The following is a 17,911-nucleotide window of genomic DNA, read 5'->3' on the forward strand; positions in this document are numbered from 1 at the left end:
CCACCTACAACGACCTTCGTTGAATCGAAACACGCCGAATCGAATTCTGAAAATCAACAGACCGATTCGACGAACGAAATATTTCCACAGAAATTCCAACATTCGCCCTTGGTATTCAACGAGAAGGAGCATCAACCCGTATCCACTATACCTCACGATGAATCCAAGCCCATACTCGTTAACTCGAAGTTAGTGCAAATGACGCGACGAAGATAAACTCATCGCGCGGAACGCCTTTGAATATCCGTAAATTATCGCGTCCCGCGGAAACGTTGGGCCTGTGGTAGCTGTGGCCCGCGCAATTTCCATTATGCAAATGAAAATACTGGCGAATGTCGGCGCGATGTTCGGCCGATCTTCGCCGATGATCAACATCGTGGGTGGGCTGATCCACCGGTAGCTCAGGAGTCAAAGCTACCAAGCGCGCTTCGTTCCCTCTCTCTCTCCTTCTTTCTAGTCCTTTTCTCCACCTTTATTCCACTGTCTCTTAAATCTTTGCTCTCTCTCTCCTTCTCACTTAAATCTTCTTCTTCTTCTTTCTCTTCTTCTTCTTCTTCTTCTTCTTCTTCTTCTTCTTCTTCTTCTTCTTCTCTCGCCTCATCGTTCACTCCACCTTTTCGTTCTCCACGGCTGACAGACGAACGAAATGAAACGAACGGGACGAACCAGACAACCGGCCGGCCTACGTGCGTGTAATTATCCTGTCAATGCTTGGGATTTTCAAGCCTCTTGTCGTCCTCGCGCGATACGCCCCGCTTCGATTGAGAAATCTCTCCTCTCTCTTCTCACTGTCGACGCATCGCGTAGCACGCGATCCACGCGGAACGCAAATATGCAAATCGGTCCCCGATTTCGTTACGTCCGTGCGCCACCTCCACGACCAGGTTGATTACGTTTTATGCAATTAATTACGAGGAAATGAATGGGTATTGGTAACCTGAATAGTGTGGGATGTGATTCTTTTTTTTTAATTTTTTTTTTTTTTTGAATAAGGCTTGTTAAATATATCCGATTTTTTTATTACCATTTTATAATGAAATATATATATATATGTATTGACACAATATATGTATAGTGAAAGATCGAAACATGCGATCGTAGTAGAAGTTATCAGAGATGGACAAAATTTTCATGATGAAAAGTTAAGAATAAAAAAGTTATTTGCATAATCTATTATTCAAAACATTAAATAATCGCAGTTAATCATAAGTTATACAAACAATAGTCAAATAATTATGAATTCGAGCATTTAAATTCGAAATTTTAATTAATTTTTTTACAATCATTGTGATCATTCAAAAGTCAAAAATTATATAAGTCAATACAGATTATTGACAAATTTATATTTATAATTGGTGAAAAAGTTTATTTCATATATTTTTACAATTTTTAGTTTTAGTATTGTTTATAAGACTTTTAATTTTTTTAAAAAAAACGAAAATATATATGTAATCGCGAAAAAGTTCGTATGCATTAGTATGAATTCATATCTTTGATGATATAATGTTAGAAATATTGTGCATTTTCTTTATACCGCAAATGAGCCACAATTTTTTATAAAAATAATGCAGTAAGATACACGATTATTAAATTAATCAAAGAGTTAATAAGATATACATGAGTGATATTGTTGCGATCTCCTACAATTTGATAGGACATTTATATTGCTGCCTTTTTGACTTAACATCGATAGTGACATAATTCAAAAAATTTCAAATTTGATTTTAATACGAAATTTATATATTTCTATTTATATATTTCTATTTTTATAAAAATTTAATAAAAATTACAATAATTAATTTATTATTATTATTAATAAGTAATAAGACCTGTATTTAATATAGTCTTTAAAAATATATATTTTAAAGAATCTGTTCTTTAAAATTTACGTTTTGAGTTGTAACAGTAATATATAAGCAGTAATAATATATTTTTATTAATAAAATAATATGTGATGTGATAATACAATGAATGATACAATATTGATGTGAAAATTAAAAGATAAGATCAAAATGTCACTACAATCTTTTTCCTTATTCTGCAATTCTGCTTATTCTGCATATTCAGATTAATTCAGATATAATAGAATATCCTAATATCTGAACATTCTACTAATCGAACAATCTATTATTCGAACTTTATAATATATATATTTTCAATATAAACAGCCTTTCTTTGTCACAGCAATGGAAAATTGACTCGAAAAATAATGTTCACAGTTTATATAGTAAAATTGAAACGTAAATATGTGTTAATTATTGAAATTAAATCGAAATAATTAAGAAATCAAGAAATAATGATAAAAATTGTAATAATATTGAAAAGTATATCAAAAAAAACCAGTTAAATAGAATAAAATTAAAAGCAATCCTCACATTTCTTTGTATGTTAAAAAATTTGTGCAAAAAAAAAAGTATAAGATTTTTAATTTTTATAACAAAAATCGTTTCACATTATTCCAATTCAGTTTTAAATAAACGTATTATTTTTGTCAAAATTCATCTAAACAAAAATCTATTGTTTCCCTGTTTTACTATATTTCAATAATATATTAATATATATTTACATTTCATTCAACATTTCATCATATGGCAATTCCACGTATTCCATCGAAAAATATATATATTATTTAATATTTAATATTTAATATTTATGATTTTTGATTTAATATATATAATATATATAATATATAATTTAATATATATAATTATAATAATATAATATGATGAAAGAGGGGTCGATAAATTTTGGAAAGAAAAAATATTTTCGATGATTCGTGGATATAAAAATTTGTTCCGCTTGTGATAAAAGAGAGTAATTATTCGCGATGAGCATTCCAACGTAAAATAAGCGGTCGAGGGAAGAATCATCTCATCGGACTTGAGGCCCCTCGAGGCGCGGTAATCACGTTGTGCAATTAACTCTCTGGTTGTGGCGCAAGATGTGTGGAAATTTTTATTTCACTTGCCGCCAAGTGATTGTTTTTCATAGAAAATTAACCCCTTTCGCGGGACTTCTTTTCAGTATGCCGATTTTTATGGAAGGGAATTGTTTACTCTATTATTAAATTGCACGATGAAGAATAAATTATATAATGAAGTTTTGTCGAGTATCATTTGTAGTATATTTTGTAATAATAAAATAATATAAAAGAATGTATATGAATATAAAATAATGTAAAAGAATTTATTATTATATTTAATAGAATATAATTTATAAAGATTGTAGAGAATAATAATAAGTAAAGAAGAAGAATAATTGTGAAAAAATATCAATTTTAGTACAAACATTATTATAATTTTTATTATTTATTTGTATTAAAAAATGAAACACAATAATGCAGTTTTTAATAAAATACTTAATATATTAATAAGTAATAAATAATAAGAATCAATTCTTCATAATGATGGTTTGAGTGTTATCAATTCGTTATATATATTAATAAAATTAAAATCCTCAAAATATAGAAATATTTCTTAGCTTATCTTAAAACTTATCATCTTGTCTTCCTTCCCGTATTCATAAGTATTATATAATGATGAATGCGATGATAATTTTATTTGGAATCAATAGAAATCGAAGCTTATTGATCGATGAAAAAGAAAGAGATAGAAGAAATGGCGTAATGACTATTTATCTTGGTACAGCTTTTGAAGACGATTACAGGCGCCATAAATCTACATGTGCGTGTTGGCACAATCATCGTGCTATCCTGGATCGGTACCATTCGCATGAAACATTATTCTCGAGCGTGACCAGACCGGTAATACCTCGTATTAATCCAAAGCCATGGTGCAGCATGCATCTAAACCAATGCTGTTCACGTGTCACATATCTCACGCAACTTTGCTTCCTTTCACGTTATCGGTAAAACGCAAAATTTAACACGTTCTAGCAACTAATGACGTGTTATAAATCAATATTTGCATATCATAACGTGTCCATCGAAATGTAGGTAATTTAAAGAAGATTTTTTTTCCCAATTTAGATTAATTTCTATAAGATTTGTTCGAAAATTATTATCATATCATTATTAATTCTATTGCTCCTTTTTATTTATATATCTTTTTTACTTTTATTATTTTAAAATTTTTTTTATAATTATTTATAAATTTTCATATGTAAATTAAAAATAATGATGACAATGAGCGATAAAATTTTGTAAATCATCCAAAAATTATTTATATATTAGTTTATTTTCAAGGAATATATCCATTCAAAGGTAAAAAATGAAATAAAAAAATATCGTGAAATATTAAAAAATATCAATATATATTCAATATACATATTTAATAATATTTAAAAATATAATTATGAATTTCAAAATAATACATAAGCTTTCATCTTTTTCTTTTCTATCTTTTATTATTTTCATTTTCTTCTGATTGCATTATAATACTTAAAATCTTATTTCGATCTGAAATAAAATACTTAATTAACAATCAGTATTCAGGTTAACATTTCAAAATATATCAATAAAATAAAAATATTTAAGAATAATCCTATAATAAAATGTAGATAGCATTGAATATAACCATAAAACTACTGTAATTAATACTGTTATTATTTCAACGATTATAATAGATATTATATCTATTATATTATATTATATCTATTATATATTACTATCTTATTAATACTTTAAATACCGATTTTATTTGAAAAATTTTTTACATCTGATTTAATTTTTTTTATATATGTTCTATACAACGTATTCAAAAATTATTAAATAACAAATATAAAAATTTATTTACTTATTTTATATAAAATGAAATAACATGATATGATTACGTTAAAACGTTAAAATGATTACAAATCATTAAATATTATTTATATAATATTATTTGCAAAAAATTAGTAAAATAAATAAATAATATAAATAAATAAATTTATGAAATAATAATAAACAATATAAGTCAGTAAAATTATTATATATAATTGGTAAAATTAAACAACAAAACAATAATACTTCATAAAATGAACAAATATATGACGAGTTTAAATTAGCTTAATATTGGCTCCTAATTGACATAAAGAATGCACGACTTAATAAATTCAAAATATTTAAAAAAAATTAAAAAAGAAAATATTTATTCATATTGTTCTTCTTAGATAAAATATTAAGTAAAATATTCTATACAGAATTTTATTATTTTTCAAAGTATACAACAAAGTGTCGCACAATTTTTTAATCATTTTCGATAATCTATTCTCTTATGCTATTTACGTTCTTCAAATTATAAATTTAACTGAAATAAACAATATTATTAAAAAAAAGCAAGATCTTTATTTTTTATCGAAAAAATTATTTTTTAATAAAAATTTCAACATCGTAATTTATAATTGATAAAAAATTGATTTTGTTGAAAATTTTTTCTTTAACTACTAGAAGAATGTATCCATTAAATATTTATGTAAATATTTGAAATTCTATACATTTTTTAAACTTCTTATTTAACTTATTATCTTTGTGGAAAATTAGATCTAATTTATTTATTCCAATCTAAACGATCAAATATCAATTTATTTTTAAAATTATAATTCAATAAAAAAATAAGAATATCAATCAATAAAAATTTTTTTTAAAAATAAAACATTAATTATAATTTACAAAATAAAAGAATATATTTTTAAATTATTATTATTAAATTTTACTTTTAGATCTAAAAAACGGAATTTCCAAATTATTTTATTAATTCTATTAATAAAAAGTTAGTTTTTTTCATATATTTCGATAATAGTCTAGATAACCTTGAAAAGGACAATGCGACTCTCATTCGTTATCCTCAACTACCTCCAATCAGTTTCCAACATTATTCATCGGAAAACATAAATCAACCTAACTCCCCAGCTAACACACGAAACGAACCATGAACGAAGCTTGGCGAACAGTACTTCACCGGTTGCCTCGTGGCGAATCTCTAACCAAGACGATATTCTCGATCGTCTCGTCATCGGGATGGGTGGCTGGCGGGCAGACAGCGAGCCAGACAGACCGCGAAATCGTCCCATTGAGGCGTTTAATCGACGAAACGATGCCGTGAAGGCAAAGTTCTTTCCGCCATAACCATAAGCACAGGCGCCTCTCGCGTTAATACCAGGGGGACGGGGCAAGGAACCGGTACTTTAATGCGCGTCTATGATATGATAATGCGCCGGCAAAGGATTATGCATGTAGGTTCATGTATGATAATTTGGCGAGACAAAGCCGCATTGTCGGGGCATAAATTGAATCGCTGCCCTCTCCTCTTTTCGATTACCACCCACCCATCCACCCCCACCCATCGTGATCCAAAGAAACGCCCATACCGTAGTGGGACACGCACTTGCTCGAGCACTTTTCAAAGCATCGAGGATCTTTCTCTCTTTTTATTTTTCGTTCGCTGCGGTTACTTTTCCTCTTCTCTCTTTTCGATTGCAATTTTGTCTTGTTCTTCTTTCTTTCTTCGTTTTTTTTACTTAAAAATCTTTAGCGATTAAAAATTCAAATCAATCAAAACTTTTATTAATTATTTTACTAATCATCATACAAAAATTCAAATCAATTACAACTCTTACGTAGCTATATTTTATTAATATTAAAAAAGTATAAAAATTTTTTTTATTGTGAATGAATTTATTTTTTTTTAGAAATGTTTGTTTTTTCACTGATTCTTTTGATTGTTTTAATGCATTATATCTATTGGAATATTTTCACAATTTTAAATTTTAAATTTATTCCCCTTTTCAAATAATATATTTTTATAAACTGTCTAAGATTCTGTACTGGAGAAAGTAATGTATTCACGTGAAATCTATGTCTAATAAGCCTCATGAATCACTGCCAATGTTCCTGCAAAACCCTTTTTAAAGATGTCTCAAAGCATTCGATCCGCAATTTCTTCTAGTCTTCTATTTTCTAAACTGCTTTGATGGACTGAACCAAACAAAAGTTGTACGGTTTGCTTATATTATGTAAGGATCGATAAATTACGAAAGTGTTTTATATTTTATAAATCGAATAAAATCAATTTTTAATAAATTCAATATTTGTCTAAAAATCCAATTGTCCAAAAATAATATTTATCATCAAAAATTTTTTATTAATAGTATGATATTAATAAAAGTTAAATTTCTGTTTAAAATTTTATTTATTTGAGTTAATCCTTCCATTCGAGGATTATTCTTTTTCTTTTTGTTAATTTTTTCCTTAATTATTTTCTAATTTTTTTGTTAATTCTTATTAAAAAAAAAATTGATTCTATATTTAATTAATTCGATTCCGTTTTTTCAGAAACGAATTAATGACAAATATTCCATTGTATTTATTTTTATTAATATACTATATTTATATATACTATATCAGAAGGAATTTTAATTTTACTATAAACAAAATTTTCTATTACAAATTTTTTCTATTACATTCTTATTAATCCAAATTATCATATAACATTTAGATAAATCCTTCGAATCTAAATATTCATTCTTTATCAGTGATGTATCTATTTTTTCAAATAATAAATGTAATCAACTCATAAAATCCAAATTCAAAAAACAATAATTCAAAGTAATTCAATGATTTTGAACCGAGACAACTTTTTGGAAAAAAAATATTTTCGTAAAATCCGTTGAGTGAGATTAAAATTCAAATTCATTCTCGAAAAAAAAAGAAAATAGAAAGAAGAAAGAAGAGAGAAAGCAAAGGAAAGAATGTGAAGAAAACAATACGCATTTCTATACGATGCAGGACAACTGGCCAAAAGTTGGTTGAAAGAGGTGGAAAGCCAGGAACAGGTGAAGCTGACATTTCATGAAGGAACGTGGACCGTAGCTGGTCTCAGGGAAAGGAAGCGGTTCGCATAAATTCGCGATATTATCTGAGCATCGCGAGGAGGTATATACTTCATCCCGCATGGAACGCTGACCACGGATTCCCACGCACGTAGACCCCGTCCAATTTCAAAATTTCGGGGTCGACCGGGTTAAATGTTAACACGGGAATTATGCTAATTTTCGGCAGCGGCCGGTCATCGGGACATTCGTCATCCGCCGCAGGCCGCGCTCCTCTGCTCGCTTTTTGCGGCCAGCCACGATTATGCGAACGTACGAAGGTGGTCCACGCCGGACCAGGGACGTATTTGAAAGTCTAATTCTCTTTTTCTTCATTTTTTTCTCTCCCCCTCCTCTCATTTTTTGCCAACCTTTTTATCATCGTTCCTTCTCGTTCGCGAAACTCCGCGATCCTTACTGATGTCCGATATTTCATCCGATATGTACGAGTTTATTTATTTTTCTTTCTTTTTTTTTTTTTTTTAAATTGAAATTGCATCAACCGATCCGATTATCGATGACTATACTGCGGACATTTACGCAAAATAAAATTTTTTTGAACGCGAAAAAAATGAAACATAAATAGGAGTATGTCTTATTCATTAAATAGTATAACGTTATATCATATATATTTTAGATTTTTGTACATTCAATATTCATAATATTTCTATTTTGATATTTTTAAATAGCGAAACATAAATATACAGAGTATTAATATATTTATAGGATATCTTTGGAGGATTGATTTTTGAAACAAAAATAAATATAAAATTGATATACAAAAATATTGATTGAATTTAATTATTAAATTATAAGTAATTTAAGTTCATGTGAAACGAGATAGAAATAGAATATGTAATAGATACATCTCACTCTATTTCTATCTCTTTTTCATTTAATATATAATATATAAATTTTTTAAAGATTCATAATATAAAAAAAAACACAATAATAAAGATTAAAAATATAATTATTAAAGATATTAATACTGTCTACAAGTCTACATGATAAGAAAACATTAAAATTTAGTTGATTCTTTATAAAGACATTATGAAAAAACTATTTTTTCATTATTTAATTTTATTCAAAAAATTATTAATAAAAAAGAATTTTTCCATAGGCTTAAAAAAATTTGGTCTTAAAATAGAAAAATAAAAATTTTATAAAGTTTTTTTTATATTATTTTTATAAAGTTAATTGAATAAAATGATTTTCTTTTAATTTTCTTTTAATAAAGATTATATATTTTTTTTCAATAGCAATTCTATAACTCTATAATTATAGTTGAATATATTTTATAGTAACACTGCACTTAATTTTATTGATTTTTTAAATGTATATTTATATTATTGTAGGAATACAACTTTAAAAGTATATCGTTAAAAAATATACAATTTAACATAATTTTGTAATTACGTTTCAATAATACAGGAAAAGAAAATCTCAATCGAAGAAGTTAATAACATAGAAATTATTATATTAGAAAAAAGTAACTTTATTATATAACGTAATAAAGAGATCACATTAAATCTTATTATAGAAAATTCTTTTCAAAATGAAAAAAAATGTGTTTTTCAATTAATAAAACACTTGATGCATATTTTATTTTACATTTCAAGTAAAATAATTAAAAATTCACGTATTAAAGAATTCTCTCAGTATTCTCAATAATTATTATCTCTCATTTATAAAATACGTCAAAATTATTATTAATTTCTTATAAAATATTTAAATATTATTAATTTTTTATACAAAGTTATATTCAATCCTCATTATATACGTAGTTATGGATAATTATTTTATTAAATTATGATATAAAACATAAAAATGTAAGATTTATTTCAATAAAAATCAAATATATTGCAAGATTATTTACAATTTCAAGATTAGTTACAAAATAAATAATCCGTTGCACACTTAAAGTTAACTAAAAATCAACTAAATCAATCATAATCTATTCATAAAAATAGCCTTTAAAATCTCTTATTCTTCCAATATATACAAAACATAGTAATAACTATTAATTCCTCAAAATCCATTTATGTGTTACATAATAAGATGGAATAAAAAATCAAGATTTTATGATTATTTTCTAAAAAAAATTTATTGCTTATTTTTTAAATATAGTATGCAAAAGAGCTTTTGTAAAATTAATTTTTCTTTTCTTTTTTAATATACTATTTTTTATTTCTTATATTATATATATTAATATATTACAAATTTATTGATATTTTTAAATGAATATGTAAAACTTAATAACTAATAATGTTTATAAGTGAATAAGTTAAGAATTCTTGCGAGATGGTAATTTTTTTAAATTTATTTGAAATCTAAATCATATTTCTTCGTTCAAAATTGTCTTTATATAAACAATTTTATATTTATTGAATAAAAATTGAATTACTGTATTTATTATTAAACAAAAATTTATAAAATCAATAATAATTTTTAATCAGTTTGCAGTTTTGCATCTCGAAAGATTTATCAATCAAATTTAGATTTTATAAATTTAAATATCATTGTAGAAAGCAATTTAAATCATGAATAGAAAAAAAGAATTTTATTATATTCTCATTTCATAATCATATTTTACCACTTTGTTATATAATTACATTGAACAAACGAATGATATAACCTCTACGTTCTTCCGCATCTTTGTTATCCAACATGGCCGATCCTCGCGAAATGAGAGATAAAGATTTAGAAAACTGCGGATTTCTGTGATTATTAACGCGAATCGAGATTCACCCACGCATCCCCTAAATCCGATCGCTAATCACAGATAAAACGAATAGAGAAATCTATACAAAAGACGTACAACACCTCCCACTCACTTTGAAGGTGTACGAAGCGTTCGCCGGAAATTCATAACTTAGCATCAACCGAGCGAAAGAGGGTTAATCGGCAAAAATACGAGACGAGCTTTGTCACGGTTGGCCCGTCCAAGGCGACGCCTTAGTTGAAATATAATTTCGTGGATTAGCACGAGGACGGGTTTGGAAATTTACGTCGGAAATCGCGCGGCTACAATAAAGTCCGCCACGCCCCCGTAAGATGGCGTGACTCTTTGGTCGATCTGTAAATTACGATACTTTCGAAAATCTTTTTGAAGGGTGTCTTTGGAAGCTCTCCTAGGATTTGTATTTTGGAATTATTTATAGATAATGCGCATCTTTTGTTTTCCACATATATATTAATTCACGAAATTATTTATATATCATTTATTACGAGGAAATCCATTTAAACCGATAATTTTTCAATTTTAATGAAAATTTATATGCATGAAGAATATATTGAATCATATCTAAGTATTACATGTAAAAAATTTTTTTCTGTTGATGGAAATGGTTTTTAAGGGGATGAAATCAATCTCTAAAGTTTCAATATTTTTTTCGTATTTTGAATTTTCAATTTTTCTTGAGAATCCTTTTGTAAGAAAATAATATTAAAAACAGAATATTAAAAATTATATAAAATATTAAAAATTTCTTATATAAGAAATGATGTTTTATCTCATACAAAATTGTATTTAAAGAACAAAAAAGTATTGAAATTCTGGATGTTAATTTCAACTCTTTAAAATGATATTTTTTAAAGAAAAGATTATTTCAAGTATATATATATATATATATATATATAAATATATATATATATATATATAAAATATATATATATATATATATAAAATATATATATATATATATATATATATAAATATATTTTTTTTTATGCATTTAAAAGTATTAAAAAGTATCAAAAAAATTTTTTTTTTATTTTTTTATTTTTTAAAATATATAATTTTCGATTTTATAATATTAATAATAATAATATTATAATATAAATTATATAAATATAAATATAACATAAATTAATAATAATATTTATAATATTATAATATTGAATATATTTTTATGTTATTGTATGAAAATAGGTTGAAAAGTTTTATTTAAATAAAAAATAAATAAAAATTTAATCTTTTTTTCTAAAAATAAAAAGAAATTTTTATTCTTTATTTTTAAAGTTACATATTTATTTCTTCATATAATCATATCTACTGCATACATTTTCGCTAATATTACACTAGTTTTCGTAATCCTTTCATGAAAAAATCAAAATTTTTTCTCAAAACCATATCCATCATTTATATCATTTAAGTTTAATAAATTAAAAAAATACTAGAGAGGCAAACATTTTAATTGTAATAAAGAAATGAAATTTGTCGTAAAAAAAAATAGTTTAAAAATTTTTTCATGAATGAATTATAAAAACTGGCAATCTTAGCGAAAATATATTGCAATATGATATGATTACGTGAAAAAATAAATGTGTAAAATGAAGAATAAAGATTTCTTATTGTTTCATAAAAATATAACTTTTTGTTCGTTTTTTTATTTAAGTGAAAGTAAAACTTTTCAATCCATTTTCATTCTATTTTTCATAATGTGAAAAATAAACATGAAAAAATAAATGTGTAAAATGAAGAATAAAGATTTCTTATTGTTTCATAAAAATATAACTTTTTGTTCGTTTTTTTATTTAAGTGAAAGTAAAACTTTTCAATCCATTTTCATTCTATTTTTCATAATAATAAAAGATACTTGTTTACATAATTAAGAAGCATACAGTTCGAATAATAGAACATAATCAAATAGTAAAACGTTCGAATATCACAGTGCTCGGATAACGAATAATGTTCTATATTTGTTTCAACTTATTCCAAATCTATTTTTTCCCAATATACTTCAAAATATCAAAAAATGTTTAAACGACTATCCGTTTTATTGTAACGAATCAAAAAGTCAATATTTCATCAATTAAACTTGTCAAATTAATCTCATTCACTTTATCTTTTTCCATCCTCGTATAACTTAAAGCCCCTTTGACCGTGACTAATAGGCCATACGAGATGGTGACACGAGCTCGAGATAGAATCGTGGAAACGGAGTCGGTGCAAAATATCTCACCTGCCAGCGAGAAAGCGAGCGAAACCTTTGGACGAGCTTTCCCTTTTCGTCGCGTCAACGCCGATCTTATCTGACCAGACTCGAGGTGGCTGTCGGATCCTTTTAATTAGCACCGGGCGAGGTGGAAATCCTCGGTCCCTCCTCGAGATCCCTTACGAACCCCATTCTTGCCTGGTAATAACTCGGCTGCTCGTGGTCGAAATTTGTCGAAGATCGTAACGCGGACGTTTGACAAGTTTCTCTCATTCTGCTGCTCTACCTCGACGAGATCGGTCGTTGGAATAAATAACCGAATTGACGGGATACATCTAGTTTCTCCATAGCATTTTTAGGGAAAAGGTTAATTTTTTTTTTTTTTTTAAGGTTCGATTTGTGTTACGAAATAGGTATTTCTGTTGTTTGTGTATGTGTATGTGTATCTGAATAAGGAAATGAAAAATTTTAAAGGAGAAGAATTTGTTCTTAGTGTGTATTCTTAATGTTGATAGTGGTTTTGGAATGAAAGTTATTGCGATGAAAATTTTGGAAAAAATTATTAATTTGTATCTTGGTAGATGAATTTCGTTTTCGTCGAATATTTTAAAATATATAAAGGATTTGTTTAGTGATTATAATTTTTCTATTCGAATTCTTATAGATATTAAAATACGATACGATCAAATTATTATAAATACTTCGAAATTATCGAATTATTTGAATTTTAATTAAGAATAGAAGTAAAAATATGTATTAAGCAACATTTTTTTCTTTAAAAACATATTTTTATATTTTTATCACGATTTTATTAGCAATTTTAAAATTCCTACAATATAAGATTATATATTTGCCATGTAATAATGAATTTGTCGAAATCAAAGATAAATATACTACTTTTAAAATTAAAATAAATTATACTAAATTAACTGTAAAAAGATAATTATATATTTTTTGTTTTCAAATATTGAATTTTAAATATTAAAATTATAATTTTGATTATAATTGAAAGTAAAAAAATATATTCTATATTAATATTTTCTTAATTATTATCATATAAATAATAATTCTTATAATTCTTGTACTAGATATTAGATGCAATTCAAATTCATTCTTGGTTAAACTTCAAAAAAATTAACAATTTAGAAATATTCATAATAATTTGATCATAAATTGATTCATAATATTTTCTTTATTCCACTAAGTCTTATTTAAAAAAAAGAAGATTGAAACTTTAAGAAAACTATTCATCTTTCCGAGTAACATTCTCATTAAAAATTTATATAATTTATATCTTAATTAGAACTACATACTTTCATAATTTAAATTTTATATACTATATATTTTTATTATTAAATTTTGTTTTTTATTATTTGTTTTTATCGCTTTATTAATTTTGTATCTTTGTATATTCAACATGAAATTTATGATTATACTTGGTTCTTTTCTTTTAATTTTTAAATAGATATTTTATAAAAGATTATTTAATGAATAAAATTCACGATGCTGGTATAATAAACTTTTATATTATCAATTTATTATACACGAAAACATCACAATATTTTAAATCTATAATATTATATATTATAAGATCGTTCATTTTGAAAATCGAAATTGAAAATTTTACTGAATATAGGATTTATTTTTAATTCTTTTTATAAACACACATCGATTCTTCTCACTTTCATAAGTAAACGTAACTTCTCAAGTTTAGGATGTCTTGACAGACAGGAGAGCAAGAGAACCGCGTAGGTAGACTGACACGTATAGAGAATCACGAGCAGTTCACCTTCCATTAGCATTGAATACGAATTAAATTAACCTGCTGATGGCGAATGCATCAAAGAACGAGGAGGTCTCGAGGTTCCTGTTACCGCGATACACGATAAAATACATTTATTTTCTTTTTTTTTATTATTATTATTTCCCCCTTTTACGATGTTTACGACTTAACGCGTTTCAGCGACACATCGGATGATTAATTCGATTTTTGTTGTTCATACGTTTCTAGTGTTTTTATGAATGTGCAGGGTGCTAATTCAACATTATGGCCATTCTCTTAGATCTTCACGCAACTAATTGCGACTTCGACACGGCGTTGTTAATGGGAAATTCTTAACTGAAATGTTCCAGTGGTTTGCATATAGGGTGGAAACATTATTTTGAATGTAAATGGTTATTGGTATATATAATAATCGAGATAAATATTGATAATTTAAAGTAAAATTTTTTATTAAAAATCTACTAAAAATGATTAATTAAATATGTATATAATTTCATGTTTGAATATTTAAATATTTTTGATTAAAAATCCTTGAAGTATATGTATATACAAATTTAATCATTCTATATATGTTTAAGATATATTTAAAATATTTCAAAATAAAAATTCTTTAATTGTTTTTTTATATATTCATTATACCATATATTTTTCAAATTTTAAATACTTTATGAAAAATATTTAATTGTTTTTAAAATATTTAAATTTTATTACTTATATATTTATATTTAAGAATAGGAATCCTTTAATTGCTTTTAGTATATATAGTACTTTATTAAGTTTCATGATATCTAAGATGAAAACGCCACCCTATGTATTAATGTTCTTACACGTCAAAAGAGTTATTACACGTCAACAGAATCATATTTATAAAAGGATTCTATCTTATCCAATCAATATTTCTTCGTTAAGTCGATAGAATTCGTAGTACGTAGGTGTGCAGTTCTGATACATGACTTTTTAATTGGAATTTAATCAACGAGTAACAAACAAGTTCTATTGATCGATTTAATTTCTGTTGCACGAAAAAATATAATTGCGGAATACTTATTTCAAAATCGAATTTTGTAAGTTATATATTTTATTCATAGAAGAAGTTTTGTTAAAAAAGAAAAATAAATAGAATCAATAACGTAATAATATCTATTTATCATTTATAAATATAGAAAATATATTAAATAAAATACCATATGAATATTAAAATAAAATATTACTTATTTCATTATGAATTTTATTATTGAATTATTTTTATTTATTATCAAATACTTCTTTTATGTAACATTACTTAAATAAATATTGTAAATATTTTTATACAATAAAATTTTTTTCATTTTTTGTATTAAAAAATTTAAATATCTGCATATTTATCCTTTAACGTTATGGATGATCTTTTATTAAAAAATTTTAAAATGAAACTAATAAAAATTAGAAATGAGCATATTCTGATCAATATCGCGGCTAAAATATCTCAATCAAATTACAATAATTTTTGTTACATCGTTTAAGATATATGTGAATAATATTTAGTTTCAATAACCGTAGTAAGTTTTTGTCATTAATCGTTATTAATTACTTATTAAAAATTCATAATAAAATCTTTTAATTCCTGCAGATACGCTTATTACATAATAATACTCAATAATTTCATATAATATATCGTTCTTCTTATGGCAGATTATGCAAATTTTCTTTTTAAGTAAAGGCGTAGGATGAATTTTGTTCATTCTTAATTTTAGATTACAATAACAAAGCAATATTTTTATAGATATATTATATACAATAATATAAAACATATATATATAATGAAATGTATAAAATATAGCAAATATAATTAAATTTTGAAATAAATTGACACGTCAAAAATCTTAATCTCGATAATTAGATATCTTATTATATTTCGCGTTTAAAGTAGATACAGACTTCCATAAGTTATCGAATTATTCGTGTCTCCGCAACGACACGAAGGAAACGATATCTCAAGACAGTATTTAACCATTTCAATTTTGTCACCGTCCAAAGATAGCAAAGAGAAACTTCGAATAATCGGTACATTACCACCACTGTCTTCTCCACATTTTGCGACCTAGAACAAATCTCTCCATCATCTCCGGCCGAACGCAAACCGATAAAATGGGCCCAAAACGAATTGGTATATCGAAGTAGGGGCGCGAGGGCTGTGATAGAGGAAATCGCGTGGAGGATTCAATAAACCTCGCCATAAATACAAGAATTAGATATGAAGTGATACAGTTTGGTGTTGTGCAAGGTACACAACCTGTGGCCTATGCTCACTAAATAACTGCAGGGTCGGTGGGAACAGGCCGGCCCACGTATCGCACGCACGCACCGGGGACCACTTAGTAAGTCCTTAATCCTTATCTATGCGTATCGCACATATGCAATGCAAAGTGGACACGAATATTGACCGCGAGAGAGAAGGATCAGTCGACTTATCGGTGGGAGATAAATGCGGCTTTGCGTGGTGGCCGCTGCCTCGAAAAAGCACGTGCTTACGACACACGCTCGCCACGTTCCGCCCTCCACCCCCTTACGAATGTTCCCCCGGAGGGAGTGAGTACCCCGTTTAATTTCCCTTGGAATCAGACGCGTGGGCGTTCGCCATCGTCGTGTGCGATCTTTGGGTTACCGGGATGATAAGCTAGATTTATCGTGTGTGGTGGGTGTCGAAGCGTTGGGCCGAATTTAAGCGAATTTGGTGTATATTTTGATAATTTGTACAGATGAATATTTCGATGCAAGTAAGGAATATTAATTGTTTGTTTTATTACGTCTTACAAAAAGTTGGATATTTCGATATTGGTTGGAATGGTGGCGTATTTTGATCTTGCCACGAGAGGTAATCTGTTTTTATCATGAAAAAGATCATGATTCGCACGATCTGAATACTGATCGACTTCATCGTTTCGTTTAAGAAGAAGAATTTCTTTCGCTACCTGAATTCAGGGAAATCTTTAAACTTCGAAGTTTATGTTTATAAATTAAGCTTTTTATCGTGTGTCTCCGCAACTCAACCTGTTTTTTCAACTGATGGAATTCTTTCGAATACACGAAAACGAAAAATGACACGAACAAATTGGTTTTTTCTTTGAGCTCTTGTAATTGAAAACATTTCATCTTGCTACAAAGTTTTTTTATATCCAATTTTATATCTTTATTGAATCTCCTTTACTCGAAAATTTCAAAATAAAATTTTATAATGAAGATGATTTAAAGATTTTCTCTTCTGAGATTCGATTTATATTAATAGAATTAATAATTATTCATAGAATTAATAATCATCGAAATTATTTTATTATTTTATTCTATTTCTAATTTTTATAATTAGAAATATATATAATTTGCGATTTGTCATTTAATTTTGTAA

At 26.3% G+C, this 17,911-nt stretch overlaps 1 protein-coding gene across 3 annotated transcripts in view; it reads left to right on the top strand.

Annotated features, from left to right (window-relative positions):
• Positions 1 to 17,911, top strand: part of LOC108001371 (protein Wnt-7b-like) — a 183,718-nt gene that overhangs the window by 66,267 nt on the left and 99,540 nt on the right. The window lies entirely within an intron of this gene.

This window comes from Apis cerana, linkage group LG5, assembly GCF_029169275.1.
Source record: "Apis cerana isolate GH-2021 linkage group LG5, AcerK_1.0, whole genome shotgun sequence".
In the NCBI taxonomy this organism is placed as follows: Eukaryota; Metazoa; Arthropoda; class Insecta; order Hymenoptera; family Apidae; genus Apis; species Apis cerana.